Source organism: Ranitomeya imitator, chromosome 1 (assembly GCF_032444005.1).
Source record: "Ranitomeya imitator isolate aRanImi1 chromosome 1, aRanImi1.pri, whole genome shotgun sequence".
NCBI lineage: Eukaryota > Metazoa > Chordata > Amphibia > Anura > Dendrobatidae > Ranitomeya > Ranitomeya imitator.
The window spans coordinates 1,235,629,005-1,235,651,552 of NC_091282.1; the positions used below are offsets into that span (position 1 = coordinate 1,235,629,005).

General features: G+C 49.6%; 1 protein-coding gene across 1 annotated transcript in view; it reads left to right on the forward strand.

Moving 5' to 3' along the window:
* Positions 1-398: 398 nt before the first annotated feature.
* LZTS3 (leucine zipper tumor suppressor family member 3) overlaps positions 399-22,548 on the forward strand; it is a 126,163-nt gene continuing 104,013 nt past the window's right edge. The window contains exon 1 of the mRNA XM_069745138.1: positions 399-614. The gene's annotated coding sequence lies outside the window, so the exon portion shown is untranslated. The remainder of the gene's footprint in view (positions 615-22,548) is intronic.

Consider the following 22,548-nt stretch of genomic DNA (forward strand, 5'->3'; position numbering starts at 1 on the left):
TTACTGAGATAATGACTTTTGGGTTTTCATTGGCTGTAAGCCATAATCATCAACATTAACAGAAACAAACACGTGAACTAGATCACTCTGTAATTACTCTATATAATATAGGAGTTTCACTTTTTGTATTGAAGAACTGACATAAATTCACTTTCTGATGATATTCTAAGTTAGTGAGAAGCTCCTGTACTGATGTATCTATTCTTTATCAGTAATCTGCGAAGTCAGCAGGCAGGGAGCCATCGGACCATGCTGGGAGTTGTAGTCCCCAGTGTGGCCATGTTCTCTCTGCACTGATATATGGCAGCTGTGACGTCAGCACACAGGATAATACAGTGCAGTGCCCGGGCAGGGATCTGGGAGGAGAGCGGTGTCAGGAGCAGTGGCTGGTGCCCTGTGGGGCAGTGCGGGAGCTGTGTGCACTGAGACCGCCAGCAGCGGCGCTGCCTCCCTCCTCCTCGGCTGCTGGATCCTCTCTCCGCACATCCAGGGATGGAGGCGGCGGCCGGGTGAGCGGCTGCAGCCACTGCAGGACGTGTGGAGCCGGACACTGCCCGATGTGCACCAGGGACTGCAGCCGAGAAGATGCCCGCTAGAAGCCCCAGGACAGAGAGGTGAGAGCGGGACGTGGAGCTGCGGCTGTGCTGCACTGCAGCCCTCAACCGATGATGTCATCCCCAGCACCAGGAGCTGAGTCACTGCCAGTGTGTGCGAGCTGGGGTAGGAGGGCAGGGGCACTGCCAGTGTGTGCGAGCTGGGGGAGACTGGGGTAGGAGGGCAGGGGCACTGCCAGTGTGTGCGAGCTGGGGTAGGAGGGCAGGGGCACTGCCAGTGTGTGCTAGATGGGCAAGACTGTGGTAGGAGGGCAGGGGCACTGCCATTGTGTGCGAGCTGGGCAGTGCTGGGGTAGGAGTGCAGAGGCACTGCCAGTGTGTACTAAATGGGCAAGGCTGGGTTAGGAGGGCAGGAGCACTGCCAGTGTGTGCTAGATAGGCAAGGCTGGGGTAGGAGGGCAGGGGCACTACCAGTGTGTGCTAGATGGGCAAGGCTGGGTTAGGAGGGCAAGGGCACTGCCAGTGTGTGCGAGCTGGACAAGGCTGGGGTAGGAGGGCAGGGGCACTGCCAGTGTTCGAGCTGGGCAAGGCTAGGGTAGGAGGGCAGGGTCACTGCCAGTGTGTGTTAGATGGGGGAGACTGGGGTATGTAGGCAAGGGCACTGCCAGTGTGTGCTAGCTGGTGAAGACTGGGGTAGCATGGCAGGAGCAATGCCAGTGAGTGCTAGATGGGTAAGGCTGGAGTAGGTGGGCAGAGGCACTGCCAGTGTGTGCTAGCTGGGCAAGGATGGGGTAGGAGTGCAGAGGCACTGCCGATGTGTGCTAGCTGGGGAAGACTGGGGTAGGTGGGCAGAGGCACTGCCAGTGTGTGCTAGCTAGGCAAGGCTGGGGTAGGAGGGCAGAGGCACTGCCAGTGTGTGCTAGCTGGGGTATTTGGGCAGGGGCACTGCCAGTGTGTGCAAGCTGGGCAAGGCTGGGGGAGGAGGGCAGGGGCACTGCCAGTGTGTGCGAGCTGGGCAAGGCTGGGGTAGGAGGGCAAGGGCACTGCCAGTGTGTGCTAGCTGGTAAAGTCTGGGATGACAGGGCAGGGGCACTGCCAGTGTGTGCTAGATGGGGAAGACTGGGGTAGGTGGGCAGAGGCACCACCACTGTGTGCTAGCTGGAAAAGACTGGGGTAGGTGGGCAGAGGCACTGCCAGTGTGTGCTAGCTGGAAAAGACTGGGGTAGGTGGGCAGAGGCACTGCCAGTGTGTGCTAGCTGAGGAAGGCTGTGGTAGGAGGGCAGGGACACTGCCAGTGTGTGCTAGATGGGCAAAGCGGGGGAAGGAGGGCAGGGGCACTGCCAGTGTGTGCTAGATGGGAAAGGCTGGTGTAGGAGGGCAGGGGCACTGCCAGTGTGTGCTAGATGGGAAAGGCTGGGGTAGGTGGGCAGAGGCACTGCCTGTGTGTGCTAGATGGGAAAGGCTGGGGTTGGTGGGCAGAGGCACTGCCAGTGTGTGCTAGATGGGCAAAGCTGGGGTAGGAGGGCAGGGGCACTGCCAGTGTGTGCTAGATGGGAAAGGCTGGGGTAGGTGGGCAGAGGCACTGCCAGTGTATGCTAGATGGGAAAGGCTGGGGTAGGAGGGCAGAGGCACTGCCAGTTTGTGCTAAATGGGAAAGGCTGTGGTAGGAGGGCAGGGACACTGCCACTGTGTGCTAGATGGGCAAAGCTGGGGTAGGAGGGCAGGGGCACTGCCAGGGTGTGCTAAATGGGAAAGGCTGGGGTAGGTGGGCAGAGGCACTGCCAGTGTGTGCTAGCTGGTGATGACTGGGGTAGGTGGGCAGAGGCACCACCAGTGTGTGCTAGCTGGAAAAGACTGGAGTAGGTGGGCAGAGGCACTGCCAGTGTGTGCTAGCTGAGGAAGGCTGTGGTAGGAGGGCAGGGACACTGCCAGTGTGTGCTAGATGGGCAAAGCAGGGGTAGGAGGGCAGGGGCACTGCCAGTGTGTGCTAGATGGGAAAGGCTGGGGTAGGAGGGCAGGGGCACTGCCAGTGTGTGCTAGATGGGAAAGGCTGGGGTAGGTGGGCAGAGGCACTGCCTGTGTGTGCTAGATGGGAAAGGCTGGGGTTGGTGGGCAGAGGCACTGCCAGTGTGTGCTAGATGGGCAAAGCTGGGGTAGGAGGGCAGGGGCACTGCCAGTGTGTGCTAGATGGGAAAGGCTGGGGTAGGTGGGCAGAGGCACTGCCAGTGTATGCTAGATGGGAAAGGCTGGGGTAGGAGGGCAGAGGCACTGCCAGTGTGTGCTAAATGGGAAAGGCTGTGGTAGGAGGGCAGGGACACTGCCACTGTGTGCTAGATGGGCAAAGCTGGGGTAGGAGGGCAGGGGCACTGCCAGGGTGTGCTAAATGGGAAAGGCTGGGGTTGGAGGGCAGGGGCACCACCAGTGTGTGCTAGATGGGCAAAGCTGGGGTAGGAGGGCAGGAGCACTGCCAGGGTGTGCTAAATGGGAAAGGCTGGGGTAGGAGGGCAGGGGCACCACCAGTGTGTGCTAGCTGGAAAAGACTGGGGTAGGTGGGCAGATGCACTGCCAGTGTGTGCTAGCTGAGGAAGGCTGTGGTAGGAGGGCAGGGACACTGCCAGTGTGTGCTAGATGGGCAAAGCGGGGGTAGGAGGGCAGGGGCACTGCCAGTGTGTGCTAGATGGGAAAGGCTGGGGTAGGAGGGCAGGGGCACTGCCAGTGTGTGCTAGATGGGAAAGGCTGGGGTAGGTGGGCAGAGGCACTGCCAGTGTGTGCTAAATGGGAAAGGCTGTGGTAGGAGGGCAGGGACACTGCCACTGTGTGCTAGATGGGCAAAGCTGGGGTAGGAGGGCAGGGGCACTGCCAGGGTGTGCTAAATGGGAAAGGCAGGGGTAGGTGGGCAGAGGCACCACCAGTGTGTGCTAGTTTGGGGAGACTGGGGTAGGTGGGCAGAGGCACTGGCTGGGCTCTGCTTTAGATGAGAATAGTCACTGGCAGTGCGGGGCATAGATGGGCATTAGTGGATTCTGAATGGGCATGGTCACTGGCAGTGTTGGTTACTAGTTTGGCACTGTTAGTGGTACTGCTGCCAATGATGAAGCCCTGGCATAGATGGAAATGATTAGTGGTGTAGAGATCAGTGACTGACAGTGCCCGGCGTAGATAGGCATTTTTGGCAGTACCTTATGACTGTTGATTTGGCACAGTCAGTGGTTGCCCCCTGGTAGTGGGCCTGGCATGGATAGGCTTTCCTGGCTTTGAAGGGGAGACGGCTCAGTCACTCTCCATGCTGCTTGCTATGAATGCTTTCTATGTGACAGTGCCCTGGCATAGAGAGCACCGGTACCAGGACGTGGCTGGTAGTCCTACATGCCATATAGGCTCGGTCACTGATGTTCACCATATTGTCACAACCACTGGTAGTGCCCTGCACAAAACAGGCCTAATCACTGGCACTACCCTGGCACAGAGGGGCACGGTCACTGGAGGCCGTACTTGCCAGGTTCAGGTCTAGAGGGCAGAGCTGTATAGTAGCGGCCGTAGACGATGCAGTGCTGTATACTTGTCGGAATAAGCGTAGTCATGGCCACTGCCGTGTAGTAACGGACCTTAGTCACTGAATGATTTGTCCTTGATTGGCTTTACGGTGCTCAGTAATGAGCTGACACAGTGGCTACGTGTCACTGACACACATGTAATTGATGAGCCTGGTGATATCTGTGATCTAGAGAAGGCAAGAAACCTGACGTAGGCACAGGTGAGACGAGGAGCGACGTGTCCTATTGTAATCCCATGGCCGGTGGGCTGACCGTACCCCAGCACTCTCCAGTATACTCCAGTACACTCCAGTATACCCCAGCACACTCCAGTATACCCCAGCACACTCCAGTATACCCCAGCACACTCCAGTATACCCCAGTACACTCCAGTATACCCCAGCACACTCCAGTATACCCCAGTACACTCCAGTATACCCCAGCACACTCCAGTATACCCCAGCACACTCCAGTATACCCCAGTACACTCCAGTATACCCCAGCACACTCCAGTATACCCCAGCACACTCCAGTATACCCCAGCACACTCCAGTATACCCCAGTACACTCCAGTATACCCCAGCACACTCCAGTATACCCCAGCACACTCCAGTATACCCCAGCACACTCCAGTATATCCCAGTACACTCCAGTATACCCCAGCACACTCCAGTATACCCCAGCACACTCCAGTATACCCCAGTACACTCCAGTATACCCCAGCACACTCCAGTATACCCCAGCACACTCCAGTATACCCCACACTCCAGTATATCCCAGCACACTCCAGTATACCCCAGCACACTCCAGTATACCCCAGCACACTCCAGTATACCCCAGCACACTCCAGTATACCCCAGCACACTCCAGTATATCCCAGCACACTCCAGTATACCCCAGCACACTCCAGTATACCCCAGCACACTCCAGTATACCCCAGCACACTCCAGTATACCCCAGCACACTCCAGTATACCCCAGCACACTCCAGTATACCCCAGGACACTCCAGTATACCCCAGCACACTCCAGTATATCCCAGCACACTCCAGTATATCCCAGCACACTCCAGTATACCCCAGCACACTCCAGTATACCCCAGCACACTCCAGTATACCCCAGCACACTCCAGTATATCCCAGCACACTCCAGTATATCCCAGCACACTCCTGTATACCCCAGCACTCTCCAGTATATCCCAGCACACTCCAGTATATCCCAGCACACTCCAGTATACCCCAGCACACTCCAGTATACCACAGCACACTCCAGTATACCCCAGCACACTCCTGTATACCCCAGCACACTCCAGTATACCCCAGCACACTCCAGTATACCCCAACACACTCCTGTATACCCCAGCATACTCCAGTATACCCCAGCACACCCCAGTACACTCCAGTATACCCCAGCACACTCCAGTATACCCCAGCACACTCCTGTATACCCCAGCATACTCCAGTATACCCCAGCACACTCCAGTATACCCCAGCACACTCCAGTATGGCCTCACATCCTACTGATTCCTAATGTTTGCCTCATTATCTGATTTATTTACACATCATCCTCCACAAATCATCTACCTCTCTGGAATAAAATACAGAGCAGCGCTGTCAACTGGACGACCATAACCACCGCAGGCTGCCATTCAGGACTACAGCTTTCATTAATGATATGCAATAGCTAAGGAATCCTCCCATTGAGTCATATCACCCTTACCTTCAAAGAAACCTAATCGGACCCCCAGATACCCACCACCAAAAGTATGCATCAATGTGTTAAAGGGAATTTTTTAAGGATAATTTTATTATTGAACCCAGCGGTATGGCTGTATAGGTCATAACACAACAATAAAAATGATACCTGTCTTGTACTGATTAATCATACTTTATTCTGGGATGGAGAATATACTGTGGTGGCATTATACTCTATGGGGGACATGAAACTGTATGGTTGAATGTAATTCAAGTCTTGTGTGGGGGAATGTACTGTCAGAGCATAATACTGTGTGTGTGGGTGTGTACTGTGGGGGTGTTATACTGTGGGGGTAAATTTACTGCGGGGGCATTACTGTGTATGGCGAAAACCACTGCAGGGGACTTTATACTGTTTTGGTGGGAGTGTACTGAGTTGACAGCACACTGGGTGGGTGAATGTCCCATGGGGATGTGATACCGTGTGGGGTGGTGTTTTGGGGACATTTTACAGTGTGTGGGGGAATGTACTGTGTGGACATCATACTGTGGGGGAAAGTACTGTGGGGGCATCATACTGTGTGTGGGCGAATGTACTGTGGGGACATCATACTGTGTGTGGGGGCATCATACTGTGTGTGGGCGAATGTACTGTGGGGACATCATACTGTGTGTGGGGGCATCATACTGTGTGTGGGGGAATGTACTGTGGGGGCATCATACTGTGTGTGGGGGTATCACACTGTGTGTGGGGGCATCATACTGTGTGTGGGGGAATGTACTGTGGGGACATCATATTGTATGTGGGGGCATCATACTGTGTGTGGGGGAATGTACTGTGGGGACATCATACTGTGTGTGGGGGCATCATACTGTGTGTGGGGGAATGTACTGTGGGAACATTATAATGTGTGGGGGAATGTACTGTGGGGACATCATACTGTGTGTGGGGACATCATAATGTGTGGGGGAATGTACTGTGGGGACATCATACTATGTGTGGGGGAATGTACTGTGGGGACACCATACTGTGTGGGGGAATGTACTGTGGGGACATCATACTGTGTGTGGGGGAATGTACTGTGGGGACATCATACTGTGTGAGGGAATGTACTGTGGGGACATCATACTGTGTGGGGGAATGTACTGTGGGGACATCATACTTTGTGTGGGGGAATGTACTGTGTGGACATCGTACTGTGGGGACATCATACTGTGTGGGGAAATGTACTATGGGGACATCATACTGTGGGTGAGGGGGAAATGTACTGTGGAGACATCATACTGTGGGTGAGGGGGAATGTACTGTGGGGGCTCATACTCTGTTAAGGAATGTACTGATAGTATTATACTGTATGTGAGGAGATGAACTGTGGGGATATCATACTGTGTGCGGGGGAATGTACTGTGGAGACATCATACTGTGTGTGGGGAATGTACTGTGTAGACATCATACTCTGTGTTAAGGAATGTACTGACAGTATTATACTGCGTGGGGGGGAATGTACTGTGGGGACATATTGTGTGTTAGTCTAGGTCCACATTGCGTTAGTGCAGTCCGTTTAGCGCATACGCTAACGGACTGCGTTAACGCAAAGTCTAAAAAGGGATCGCGTTTAGCGATCGCGCTAGCGCAGATGCCCGATCTGCGCTAGTGAGAACGGACCCAAAAACGCTGCAAACAGCATTCGAGGTCCGTCAGAAAATAACGGAACATCGCTAACGCATACCAAAAATGGCATGCGTTAGGGATGCGTTACATACATTGCGGTCAATGGGTGCGCTAACGGATCCGTTACATAGCGTTAGTTGCGCTATGTAACGGATTCCGGCCGCGGACACCCACTAACGCAATGTGAACCTAGCCGGGAATGTGCTGAAGGTATTATACTGTATGTGAAGAATGCACTGCGGGGGCATCGCACTGTGTGTGGGAGGCTTTATAGGGTATTACACTGTGTTTGTGGGGTTTTGTATGGGCATTTTACTGTGTGTGTGGGGCTTTGTAGGGCTTTTTTTCTGTGTTGGGGGCTTTGTAGGGCATTATACTGTGTGTGGGAGGCTTTGTAGGGCCTTATACTTTGTGTGGGGGTCTTTGTAGGGCTTTATACTGTGTGGGAGGCTTTGTAGGGCGTTATACTGTGTGGGGGGCTTTGTAGGGCTTTATACTGTATGGGAGGTTTTGTAGGGCATTTTACTGTGTGTGGGAGGCTTTGTAGGGCGTTTTTCTGTGTAGGGGCTTTGTAGGGCGTTATACTGTGTGTGGGGCTTTGTAGGGCTTTATACTGTGTGGGAGGATTTGTAGGGTGTTGTACTGTGTGTGGGAGGCTTTGTAGGGCATTATACTGTGTGTGGGGTTTTGTATGGGCATTTTACTGTGTGTGGGAGGCTTTGTAGGGCGTTTTTCTGTGTAGGGGGCTTTGTAGGGCGTTATACTGTGTTGGGGGCTTTGTAGGGCATTATACTATGTGGGGGGCTTTGTAGGGCTTTATACTGTGTGGGAGGCTTTGTAGGGTGTTGTACTGTGTGTGGGAGGCTTTGTAGGGCGTTATACTGTGTGTGGGGCTTTGTAGCGCGTTATAGTGTGGGGGGGGCTTTGTAGGGCGTTATAGTGTGTGGGGGGGGCTTTGTAGGGCGTTATACTGTGTGTGGGGGGCTTTCTAGCGTGTTATAATATGTGGGGGCTTTGTAGGGCTTTATACTGTGTGGGAGGCTTTGTAGGGCTTTATACTGTGTGGGAGGCTTTGTAGGGCATTATACTGTGTGTGGAGTTTTGTATGGGCATTTTACGATGTGTGTGGGAGGCTTTGTAGGGTGTTTTTCTGTGTAGGGGGCTTTGTAGGGCGCTATACTGTGTGGGGGGGGCTTTGTAGGGCGTTATGCTGTGTGGGGGGCTTTGTAGGGCTTTATACTGTGTGTGGAGTTTTGTATGGGCATTTTACGATGTGTGGGAGGTTTTGTAGGGCGTTATACTGTGTTGGGGGCTTTGTAGGGCTTTATACTGTGTGTGGAGTTTTGTATGGGCATTTTACGATGTGTGGGAGGCTTTGTAGGGCTTTGTACTGTGTGGGAGGCTTTGTAGGTCATTATACTGTGTGTGGGAGGCTTTGTAGGGCGTTTTTCTGTGTAGGGGGCTTTGTAGGGTGTTATACTGTGTGTGGGGGGGCTTTGTAGGGCGTTATACTGTGCTTGGGGGGGCTGTGTAGGGCGTTATACTGTGTGGGGGGCTTTGTAGGGCTTTATACTGTGTGGGGGGCTTTGTAGGGCTTTATACTGTGTGGGAGGCTTTGTAGGGCATTATACTGTGTGAGGGGTTTTGTATGGGCATTTTACTGTGTGTGGGAGGCTTTGTAGGGTGTTATACTGTGTGTGGGGGGGCTTTGTAGGGTGTTATACTGTGTGTAGGGGGGCTTTGTAGGGCGTTATACTGTGTGTGGGGGGGCTTTGTAGGGCGTTATACTGTGCTTGGGGGGCTTTGTAGGGCGTTATACTGTGTGGGGGGCTTTGTAGGGCTTTATACTGTGTGGGAGGCTTTGTAGGGCTTTATACTGTGTGGGAGGCTTTGTAGGGCATTATACTGTGTGAGGGGTTTTGTATGGGCATTTTACTGTGTGTGGGAGGCTTTGTAGGGCGTTATACTGTGTGTGGGGGGCTTTCTAGCGTGTTATAATATGTGGGGGCTTTGTAGGGCTTTATACTGTGTGGGAGGCTTTGTAGGGCTTTATACTGTGTGGGAGGCTTTGTAGGGCATTATACTGTGTGTGGAGTTTTGTATGGGCATTTTACGATGTGTGTGGGAGGCTTTGTAGGGTGTTTTTCTGTGTAGGGGGCTTTGTAGGGCGCTATACTGTGTGGGGGGGGCTTTGTAGGGCGTTATGCTGTGTGGGGGGCTTTGTAGGGCTTTATACTGTGTGTGGAGTTTTGTATGGGCATTTTACAATGTGTGGGATGTTTTGTAGGGCGTTATACTGTGTTGGGGGCTTTGTAGGGCTTTATACTGTGTGTGGAGTTTTGTATGGGCATTTTACGATGTGTGGGAGGCTTTGTAGGGCTTTGTACTGTGTGGGAGGCTTTGTAGGTCATTATACTGTGTGTGGGAGGCTTTGTAGGGCGTTTTTCTGTGTAGGGGGCTTTGTAGGGTGTTATACTGTGTGTGGGGGGGCTTTGTAGGGCGTTATACTGTGCTTGGGGGGGCTGTGTAGGGCGTTATACTGTGTGGGGGGCTTTGTAGGGCTTTATACTGTGTGGGGGGCTTTGTAGGGCTTTATACTGTGTGGGAGGCTTTGTAGGGCATTATACTGTGTGAGGGGTTTTGTATGGGCATTTTACTGTGTGTGGGAGGCTTTGTAGGGTGTTATACTGTGTGTGGGGGGGCTTTGTAGGGTGTTATACTGTGTGTGGGGGGGCTTTGTAGGGCGTTATACTGTGTGTGGGGGGGCTTTGTAGGGCGTTATACTGTGCTTGGGGGGCTTTGTAGGGCGTTATACTGTGTGGGGGGCTTTGTAGGGCTTTATACTGTGTGGGAGGCTTTGTAGGGCTTTATACTGTGTGGGAGGCTTTGTAGGGCATTATACTGTGTGAGGGGTTTTGTATGGGCATTTTACTGTGTGTGGGAGGCTTTGTAGGGCGTTATACTGTGTTGGGGGCTTTGTAGGGCTTTATACTGTGTGGGAGGCTTTGTAGGGCATTATACTGTGTGAGGGGTTTTGTATGGGCATTTTACGATGTGTGGGAGGCTTTGTAGGGCATTATACTGTGTTGGGGGCTTTGTAGGGCATTATACTGTGTGTGGAGTTTTGTATGGGCATTTTACGATGTGTGTGGGAGGCTTTGTAGGGCTTTGTACTGTGTGGGAGGCTTTGTAGGGCATTATACTGTGTGTGGGAGGCTTTGTAGGGCGTTTTTCTGTGTAGGGGGCTTTGTAGGGTGTTATACTGTGTGTGGGGGGGCTTTGTAGGGCGTTATACTGTGTGTGGGGCTTTGTAGGGCTTTATACTGTGTGGGAGGCTTTGTAGGGCTTTATACTGTGTGGGAGGCTTTGTAGGGCATTATACTGTGTGAGGGGTTTTGTATGGGCATTTTACTGTGTGTGGGAGGCTTTGTAGGGTGTTATACTGTGTGGGGGGGGCTTTGTAGGGCGTTATACTGTGCTTGGGGGGCTTTGTAGGGCGTTATACTGTGTGGGGGGCTTTGTAGGGCTTTATACTGTGTGGGAGGCTTTGTAAGGCATTATACTGTGTGTGGGGTTTATATGGGCATATTTCTGTGTTGGAGGCTTTGTAGGGCGTTTTTCTGTGTAGGGGGCTTTGTAGGGCATTATACTATGTGGGGGGCTTTGTAGGACATTATACTATGTGGGAGGCTTTGTAGGGCGTTTTTCTGTGTAGGGGGCTTTGTAGGGCATTATACTATGTGGGGGGCTATGTAGAGCATTATACTGTGTGGGGGGCTATGTAGAGCATTGTACTGTGTGGGGCCACTGTGACAGACATACTACTAGGCTTCACTAAGACCACTATTTCTGAGTGGGCATATACTGTATAAACTGGGAAGACTATGGAAGTGGCTTGATGTAAGTGGCGCGCTGTGCGGCCACAGTTTGTGTCCCTCTTTATTGCCTGTCCATGTTGAGTGACATACATATGTAGAAATCAAGCAGCACCGTGGAGTTAATGACACACTCGGCTCTGCTACAACAGATATGTTTGTTGCTGACTGGCTCTTAGGCTACGTTCACATTGGCGTTCCGCCAATGTGCGTCGCTGTTGCGCCGGCGACGCAGCGGCGACGCGCCCCTATGTTTAACATAGGGGACGCGTGCGTTTTTAGGGTGGCGTTTTTCGACACTTGCGTCGTTTCCGACGCTAGCGTCGGACGCAAGAAAATGCAACAAGTTGCATTTTCTGTGCGTCCGATTTTGGTCAAAAAACGACGCACGCGTCGCAAAACGCGCGCGTTTTTTCGTGCGTCGCGCGTTGCGTCGCTGACGCAGGGCGGCGCAACGCTAGTGTGAACGTAGCCTTAGCTCAGCAATACTCAGGGCATGTGTCTGGAGAAGATGACAATCCTGACCTGAATTTGTCTCTCAGAATTACGCTCTGTCACGTAGGCTAGGTGCGCGGTGTGTATGGCAGGCCCGGCAGATGCGGATAGGCCCCGGCACAGTGCTGAATTCACCACAATAAACCCATTTGCATGTTACCGTGAGGTTTCCTTGCCTGTTGTATTCCCAGGGGCCCTGGCTGACCTGTTTCAGCGCTTTCTTTGACATTGTGTAATGTTTTGCTATATTAAGTAGTGGGGAATATGAAATGACTTTGGCGTCTTAACCGTTTCACTCTCGTGTCTTTCCTTATAATATTTTTTATTGTCATGTGCTTTATTTTTCCAAATCTATCTATAGACATAATTGTCTAAGGGTCACTTCCGTCTGTCTGTCTGTCCTTCTGTCACGGTTATTCGTTCGCTGATTGGTCTCGGCAGCTGCCTGTCATGGCTGTCGCGACCAATCAGCGACGAGCACAGTCCGATTACTCCCTCCCCTGCTCCCCTGCACTCACTGCTCGGCGCCCCCGCTCCGTAATCCCCTCCACTTACCGCTCGCACAGGGTTAATGGCAGCGGTAACGGCCCGCGGTGTAACACACTCCGTTACTGCTGCTATTAACCCTGTGTGTCCCCAACTATTTACTATTGATGCTGCCTATGCAGCATCAATAGTAAAAATATGTCATGTTAAAAATAATTAAAAAAAACCAAAAAAACCTGCTATACTCACCCTCTGCCGCCTTTCCCGCTCCTCGCCACGCTCCCGGGACCGCTCCATTGCAAGCGGCAGCTTCCGGTCCCGTCCCAGGGCTGGTGTGCAACAAGGACCTGCCGTGACGTCATGGTCATGTGACCGCGACGTCATCATAGGTCCTGCTCACACCAGCCCTGGGACCGGAAGCTGCCGCTTGCAATGGAGCGGTCCCGGGAGCGTGGCGAGGAGTGAGAAAGGCGGCGGAGGATAAGTATAGCAGGACTTCAACGGGCTATAGGTGAGTATATGTTTTTTTGTTTTTTGTTTTTTTTTTAAGTCTCTATACTACGTGGCTCTGTGCTGGGCAATATACTACGTGACTGAGCAATATACTACGTGGCTCTGCTATATACTATGTGGCTGGGCAATATACCGTACTACGTGGGCTGTGCTATATACTATGTGGCTGGGCAATATACTACGTGACTGGGCAATATACTACGTGGCAGGGCAATATACTACATGCACATGCATATTCTAGAATACCCGATGCGTGAGAATCGGGCCACCATCTACTATATATATAATTGTCTAAGGGGTACTTCCGTCTTTCTGTCTGCAACTTCCGTAACGGAAATCCGGCGTCGCTGATTGGTCTCACCAGCTGCCTGTCATGGCTGCCGCGACCAATCAGCGACGAGCACAGTCCGACTAGTCCCTCCCTACTCCCCTGCAGTCAGTGCCCGGCGCCCGCATGCTCCCCTCCAGTTACCGCAGTCAGTGCCCTGCGCCCGCATGCTCCCCTCCAGTTACCGCAGTCAGTGCCCTGCGCCCGCATGCTCCCCTCCAGTCACCGCAGTCAGTCTATCTATTCTGTGAGTATATACTGTACAGTGCCTTGCGAAAGTGTTCGGGTCCCTGGAACTTTTCCCACATCTCATGCTTCAAACATAAAGATACCAAATGTAATTTTTTTGTGAAGAATCAACAAGTGGAACACAATTGTGAAGTTGAACGAAATGTATTGGTTATTTTAAATTTTTGTGGAAATTCAAAAACTGAAAAGTGGGGCATGCAATATTATTAGGCCCCTTTAACCTAATACTTTGTTGCGCCACCTTTTTCTACGATTACAGCTGCAAGTCGCTTGGGGAATGTCTCTATCAGTTTTGTACATCGAGAGACTGAAATTCTTGCCCATTCTTCCTTGGCAAACAGCTCGAGCTCAGTGAGGTTTGATGGAGATCATTTGTGAACAGCAGTTTTCAGCTCTTTCCTCAGATTCTCGATTGGATTGAGGTCTGGACTCTGACTTGGCCATTCTAACACCTGGATACGTTTATTTGTGAACCATTTCATTGTAGATTTTGCTTTATGTTTGGGATCATTGTCTTGTTGGAAGACAAATCTCCGTCCCAGTCTCAGGTCTTTTGCAAACTCCAACAGGTTTTCTTCAAGAATGGTCCTGTATTTGGCTCCATCCATCTTCCCATCAATTTTAACCATCTTCCCTGTCCCTGGTGAAGAAAAGCAGGCCCAAACCATGATGCTGCCACCATGTTTGACAGTGGGGATAGTGTGTTCAGGGTGATGAGCTGTGTTGCCTTTACGCCAAACATATTGTTTGGCATTGTTGCCAAAAAGTTCGATTTTGGTTTCATCTGACCAGAGCACCTTCTTCCACATGTTTGGTGTCTCCCAGGTGGCCTGTTGCAAACTTTAAACAACACTTTTTATGGATATCTTTGAGAAATGGCTTTCTTCTTGCCACTCTTCCATAAAGGCCAGATTTGTGCAGTGTTCGACTGATTGTTGTCCTATGGACAGACTGTCCCACCTCAGCAGGAGATCTCTGCAGTTCATCCAGAGTGATCATGGACCTCTTGGCGGCATCTCTGATCAGTCTTCTCCTTGTTTGAGATGAAAGCTTAGAGGGACGGCCGGGTCTTGGTAGATTTGCAGTGGTATGATGCTCCTTCCATTTCAATATGATCACTTGCACAGTGCTCCTTGGGATGTTTAAAGTTTTGGAAATCATTTTGTATCCAAATCCGGCTTTAAACTTCTCCACAACAGTATCATGGACCTTCCTGTTGTGTTCCTTGGTCTTCATGATGCTCTCTGTGCTTTAAACAGAACCCCGAGACTATCACAGAGCAGGTGCATGTATACGGAGACTTGATTACACACAGGTGGATTATATTTATCATCATTAGGCATTTAGGACAACATTGGGTCATTCAGAGATCCACAATGATCTTCTGGAGTGAGTTTGCTGCACTGAAAGTAAAGGGGCCGAATAATATTGCACGATTCACTTTTCAGTTATTGAATTTCCACAAAAATTTAAAATAACCAATAAATTTCGTTCAACTTCACAATTGTGTTCCACTTGTTGTTGATTCTTCACCAAAAATTTACATTTGGTATCTTTATGTTTGAAGCAAGATATGTGGGAAAAGGTGGAAAAGTTCCAGGGGGCCGAATACTTTCGCAAGGCACTCTATCTATTCTATTCTAAGCTGTCTGTTATGTTTGCTAATGACAGGTGTTATGAAGGCAATCCAGAAACACAGTGTGCTTAGCGATCAGAGCGCACACAGTGATCTGACAAATACCCAAAAATACAAGAACGAGCTCTGAGACGTGGAAACTCTGTAGACTGCACACCTGATCCTATCCTAAACACAACTAAAAGCGGCTGTGGATTGCGCCTAACAACTACCTAGGCAACTCGGCACAGCCTAAGAAACTAGCTAGCCTGAAGATAGAAAAATAGGCCTGACTTGCCCCAGAGAAATCCCCCAAAGGAAAAGGCAGCCCCCCACATATAATGACTGTGAGTAAGATGAAAAGACAAAACGTAGGGATGAAATAGATTCAGCAAAGTGGGGCCCGATATTCTAGGACAGAGCGAGGACAGTAAAGCGAACTTTGCAGTCTACAAAAAACCCTAAAGCAAAACCACGCAAAGGGGGCAAAAAAAACCCCACCGTGCCGAACTAACGGCACGGCGGTACACCCTTTGCGTCTCAGAGCTTCCAGCAAAACAAAAGACAAGCTGGACAGAAAAAAAGCAACAAAAAAGCAAAAAGCACTTAGCTATACAGAGCAGCAGGTCACAGGAACAATCAGGAGAAGCTCAGATCCAACACTGAAACATTGACAAGGAGCAAGGATAGCAGCATCAGGCGGAGTTAAGTAATGAAGCAGTTAACGAGCTCACCAGAACACCTGAGGGAGGAAGCTCAGAAGCTGCAGTACCACTTGTGACCACAGGAGTGAATTCAGCCACAGAATTCACAACAGTACCTCCTCCCTTGAGGAGGGGTCACCGAACCCTCACCAGAGCCCCCAGGCCGACCAGGATGAGCCGCATGAAAGGCACGAACAAGATCGGAAGCATGAACATCAGAGGCAAAAACACAGGAATTATCTTCCTGAGCATAACCCTTCCATTTAACCAGATACTGGAGTTTCCGTCTAGAAACACGAGAATCCAAAATCTTCTCCACAATATACTCCAATTCCCCCTCCACCAAAACCGGGGCAGGAGGCTCAACAGATGGAACCATAGGTGCCACGTATCTCCGCAACAACGACCTATGGAATACATTATGTATGGAAAAGGAGTCTGGGAGGGTCAAACGAAAAGACACAGGATTGAGAATCTCAGAAATCCTATACGGACCAATAAAACGAGGTTTAAATTTAGGAGAGGAAACCTTCATAGGAATATGACGAGAAGATAACCAAACCAGATCCCCAACACGAAGTCGGGGACCCACACGGCGTCTGCGATTAGCGAAAAGTTGAGCTTTCTCCTGGGACAAGATCAAATTGTCCACTACCTGAGTCCAGATCTGCTGCAACCTATCCACCACAGAATCCACACCAGGACAGTCCGAAGACTCAACCTGTCCTGAAGAGAAACGAGGATGGAACCCAGAATTGCAGAAAAATGGAGAGACCAAGGTAGCCGAGCTGGCCCGATTATTAAGGGCGAACTCAGCCAACGGCAAAAAGGACACCCAATCATCCTGGTCTGCAGAAACAAAACATCTCAGATATGTTTCCAAGGTCTGATTGGTTCGTTTGGTCTGGCCATTAGTCTGAGGATGGAAAGCCGAGGAAAAGGATAGGTCAATGCCCATCCTACCACAAGAGGCTCGCCAAAACCTTGAAACAAACTGGGAACCTCTGTCAGAAACAATATTCTCAGGAATGCCATGCAACCGAACCACATGCTGAAAGAACAAAGGTACCAAATCAGAGGAGGAAGGCAATTTAGCCAAGGGCACCAGATGGACCATTTTAGAAAAGCGATCACAGACCACCCAAATGACTGACATCTTTTGAGAAACGGGAAGGTCAGAAATTAAATCCATCGAAATATGTGTCCAAGGCCTCTTTGGGACCGGCAAGGGCAAAAGCAACCCACTGGCACGAGAACAGCAGGGCTTAGCCCTAGCACAAATCCCACAGGACTGCACAAAAGTACGTACATCCCGTGACAGAGATGGCCACCAGAAGGATCTAGCCACTAACTCTCTGGTACCAAAGATTCCAGGATGACCAGCCAACACCGAACAATGAAGTTCAGAGATAAGTTTATTAGTCCACCTATCAGGGACGAACAGTTTCTCTGCTGGACAACGATCAGGTTTATTCGCCTGAAATTTTTGCAGCACCCGCCGCAAATCAGGGGAGATGGCAGACACAATGACTCCTTCCTTGAGGATACCCGCTGGCTCAGATAAACCCGGAGAGTCGGGCACAAAACTCCTAGACAGAGCATCCGCCTTCACATTTTTAGAGCCCGGAAGGTACGAAATCACAAAGTCGAAGCGGGCAAAAAATAACGACCAACGGGCCTGTCTAGGATTCAAGCGCTTGGCAGACTCGAGATAAGTCAAGTTCTTATGATCAGTCAATACCACCACGCGATGCTTAGCTCCTTCAAGCCAATGACGCCACTCCTCGAATGCCCACTTCATGGCCAGCAACTCTCGATTGCCCACATCATAATTACGCTCAGCGGGCGAAAACTTCCTGGAAAAGAAAGCACACGGTTTCATCACTGAGCAATCAGAACCTCTCTGTGACAAAACCGCCCCTGCTCCAATCTCAGAAGCATCAACCTCGACCTGGAACGGAAGAGAAACATCTGGCTGACACAACACAGGGGCAGAACAAAAACGACGCTTCAACTCCTGAAAAGCTTCCACAGCAGCAGAAGACCAATTGACCAAATCAGCACCCTTCTTGGTCAAATCGGTCAATGGTTTGGCAATGCTAGAAAAATTACAGATGAAGCGACGATAAAAATTAGCAAAGCCCAGGAACTTTTGCAGACTTTTCAGAGATGTCGGCTGAATCCAATCCTGGATGGCTTGGACCTTAACTGGATCCATCTCGATAGTAGAAGGGGTAAAGATGAACCCCAAAAATGAAACTTTCTGCACACCGAAGAGACACTTTGATCCCTTCACAAACAAAGAGTTAGCACGCAGGATCTGAAAAACCATTCTGACCTGCTTCACATGAGACTCCCAATCATCTGAGAAGATCAAAATGTCATCCAAGTAAACAATCAGGAATTTATCCAGATACTCACGGAAGATGTCATGCATAAAAGACTGAAACACAGATGGAGCATTGGCAAGTCCGAATGGCATCACTAGATACTCAAAATGGCCCTCGGGCGTATTGAATGCAGTTTTCCATTCATCTCCTTGCCTGATTCTCACCAGATTATACGCACCACGAAGATCTATCTTAGTGAACCAACTAGCCCCCTTAATCCGAGCAAACAAGTCAGATAACAATGGCAAGGGATACTGAAATTTAACAGTGATCTTATTAAGAAGGCGGTAATCAATACACGGTCTCAGCGAACCATCCTTCTTAGCTACAAAGAAGAACCCTGCTCCCAGTGGTGATGACGATGGGCGAATATGTCCCTTCTCCAGGGATTCCTTCACATAACTGCGCATAGCGGCGTGTTCGGGCACGGATAAATTAAATAATCGACCTTTAGGGAATTTAATACCAGGAATCAAATTGATAGCACAATCACAATCCCTATGCGGAGGTAGAGCATCGGACTTGGGCTCTTCAAATACATCCTGATAATCAGACAAGAACTCTGGGACCTCAGAAGGGGTGGATGACGAAATCGACAAAAATGGAACATAAACATGTACCCCCTGACAACCCCAGCTGGATACCGACATGGAATTCCAATCCAATACTGGATTATGGGTTTGTAGCCATGGCAACCCCAACACGACCACATCATGCAGATTATGCAACACCAGAAAGCGAATAACTTCCTGATGTGCAGGAGCCATGCACATGGTCAACTGGGCCCAGTACTGAGGTTTATTCTTGGCCAAAGGTGTAGCATCAATTCCTCTCAATGGAATAGGACACCGCAAAGGCTCCAAGAAAAACCCACAACGTTTAGCATAATCCAAATCCATCAGATTCAGGGCAGCGCCCGAATCCACAAACGCCATGACAGAAAACGACGACAAAGAGCATATCAAGGTAATGGACAGAAGGAATTTGGACTGTACAGTACCAATGACGGCAGACCTAGCGGACCGCTTAGTGCGCTTAGGACAATCAGAAATAGCATGAGTGGAATCACCACAGTAGAAACACAGACCATTCAGACGTCTGTATTCCTGCCGTTCAACTCTAGTCATAGTCCTATCGCACTGCATAGGCTCAGGTTTAACCTCAGGCAGTACCGCCAAATGGTGCACAGATTTACGCTCGCGCAAGCGTCGACCGATCTGAATGGCCAAAGACAAAGACTCATTCAAACCAGCAGGCATAGGAAATCCCACCATGACATCCTTAAGAGCCTCAGAGAGACCCTTTCTGAACAAAGCTGCCAGCGCAGATTCATTCCACTGAGTGAGTACTGACCATTTCCTAAATTTCTGACAATATACTTCTATATCATCCTGACCCTGGCACAAAGCCAGCAAATTTTTCTCAGCCTGATCCACTGAATTAGGCTCATCGTACAGCAATCCGAGCGCCAGGAAAAACGCATCGACACTACTCAATGCAGGGTCTCCTGGCGCAAGAGAAAATGCCCAGTCCTGAGGGTCGCCGCGCAAAAAAGAAATAATAATCAAAACCTGTTGAACAGGATTACCAGAAGAACGAGGTTTCAAGGCCAGAAATAGCTTACAATTATTTTTGAAACTTAGAAACTTAGTTCTATCTCCAAAAAACAAATCAGGAATAGGAATTCTTGGTTCTAACATAGATTTCTGATCAATAGTATCTTGAATCTTTTGTACATTTATAACGAGATTATCCATTGAAGAGCACAGACCCTGAATATCCATGTCCACACCTGTGTCCAGAATCACCCAAATGTCTAGGGGAAAAAAAAAAAAGTGAACACAGAGCAGGAAAAAAAAAAAAAAATGATGTCAGAACTTTTTCTTTCCCTCTATTGAGAATCATTAGTTTGGCTCCTTGTACTGTTATGTTTGCTAATGACAGGTGTTATGAAGGCAATCCAGAAACACAGTGTGCTTAGCGATCAGAGCGCACACAGTGATCTGACAAATACCCAAAAATACAAGAACGAGCTCTGAGACGTGGAAACTCTGTAGACTGCACACCTGATCCTATCCTAAACACAACTAAAAGCGGCTGTGGATTGCGCCTAACAACTACCTAGGCAACTCGGCACAGCCTAAGAAACTAGCTAGCCTGAAGATAGAAAAATAGGCCTGACTTGCCCCAGAGAAATTCCCCAAAGGAAAAGGCAGCCCCCCACATATAATGACTGTGAGTAAGATGAAAAGACAAAACGTAGGGATGAAATAGATTCAGCAAAGTGGGGCCCGATATTCTAGGACAGAGCGAGGACAGTAAAGCGAACTTTGCAGTCTACAAAAAACCCTAAAGCAAAACCACGCAAAGGGGGCAAAAAAAAACCCACCGTGCCGAACTAACGGCACGGCGGTACACCCTTTGCGTCTCAGAGCTTCCAGCAAAACAAAAGACAAGCTGGACAGAAAAAAAGCAACAAAAAAGCAAAAAGCACTTAGCTATACAGAGCAGCAGGTCACAGGAACAATCAGGAGAAGCTCAGATCCAACACTGAAACATTGACAAGGAGCAAGGATAGCAGCATCAGGCGGAGTTAAGTAATGAAGCAGTTAACGAGCTCACCAGAACACCTGAGGGAGGAAGCTCAGAAGCTGCAGTACCACTTGTGACCACAGGAGTGAATTCAGCCACAGAATTCACAACAGCTGTCATGCTGTGATTTTACATTTTTACAGTACGTGGCAGATGAATTGCTGGCTTTTCGTCTATCTAATATATATGTATATATCAGTGACATCTTAATATATATCTATTCTATGTGTATACTGTATATCTATTCTAACCTGTCACACTGTGATTTTTCTGTACGTGTCAGATGAATTGACGGCTTTTCAACCTATCTATCATCTACTTTAAAATACTTTAGTGGCAACGCAATTATTTTCCCACACTTTTACTGAATTTTAACAACCCTTTTTTTATTTTAAGAAAAATGTTTGTGTTACCAATCACAAATCCGAGTGTGCCATATTTGTGCCCAATTTATGTTTGGCGATAGTTTTCCGAACATATTCGCTTATCTCTACTTACTACTACAAAGATCCAGTAAGGTCTCTGGTTCTGAAGAAAATCCTCAAAGGACTGTCATATGTCCGTTTTTTCCAAGAGAGCCAAGAGAGCCGAATTGAGCTTCCAAAAGCCTCTTCCCATCCGGAGGGTCTCTGTAATATTCAGTGAAAGCTAAATTAAACAGTGGTCGGAGAACTCCACCTCAACAACAGACACTGCTGAAGAGACCGCTTCCTCCTTTAAATAAAACCTGTCTATTCTGGACCTACAGTTAACTCTATGATAGGTGAACCCCTCATGGCCTGGGGTGTGCCGAATGTGGACATCCACCCGGCGAGCCTCACTAGCTATACTATTAAGGGCGACGCTATCATAAGTCAGCTTGTCTCTGCAACCTCCTCTATCTCGGGGCCTCATGACAGTATTGAAGTCCCCTCCAAAGACAACCTGCCTCATAAGAAGGTAGGGTTTGATCCTCATAAAGAGACACTTCAGGTCCCACTTAGATTGGGGACCATAGATGTTAACTCATTACTTGCCAAATTAAAATTTTTACAAGTACAGATTTTTCATAAAAGGGCGTCACAATATTCAATTAAAAATGACAATGACATGATTTTCTATTTTGAAAACATTCATTTTACAAACACAACACAAAAAATTGGGCCTAATTATAAAAATTATAAAATCTTAGTTGCTAGAAGCTAAAGATTAGGCGTCCCAAAAAAAGGACATTGGTACATAATGGGTTAATGAGCTGGAACTCTTGCCACTTTATCAGAACATCTAAGATCAGGCACCTCCCCATTTCAAACTTAATCACCTGTAGGCAGGGCCGCCATCAGGGCATTACTACCCTTACTAGTGTATGGGGTCCGGTGAGCAGAAGCAAAGAGGAGGGGCCCCGACTAGATGAGATATTCTGGCAGTGTGTCTCACCCAGTCCAGGCTTCCCACTTTGCTTCTGCTCACTGGGCTCTAGTGCAAGGGCGTCAAAAGGCAGTTACAATCAAAAGCTTGATGCTCCAAACCTCCTGAGGGCACGTTCTTCCAGAGCAGCCTGACATTGCAGCGCTGCCTTTCCTGACTCCTCTCCTTCGCCCTGGAGCACAACACATAGATGTGACCACTCCTGTAAGTGTCTATGTGCCTCACAGGAGAGGAGCTACACAAGAACCAGGAGCTCGGCACTGCTGCACTCGCTGCTCTGCTCCGGCTGCTGCACTCACTTCACTGCTCCGGCTGCTGCACTCACTTCTCTGCTCCGGCTGCTGCTGCACTCACTGCTCTGCTCCGGCTGCTGCTGCACTCACTGCTCTGCTCCGGCTGCTGCACTCACTTCACTGCTCCGGCTGCTGCACTCACTTCTCTGC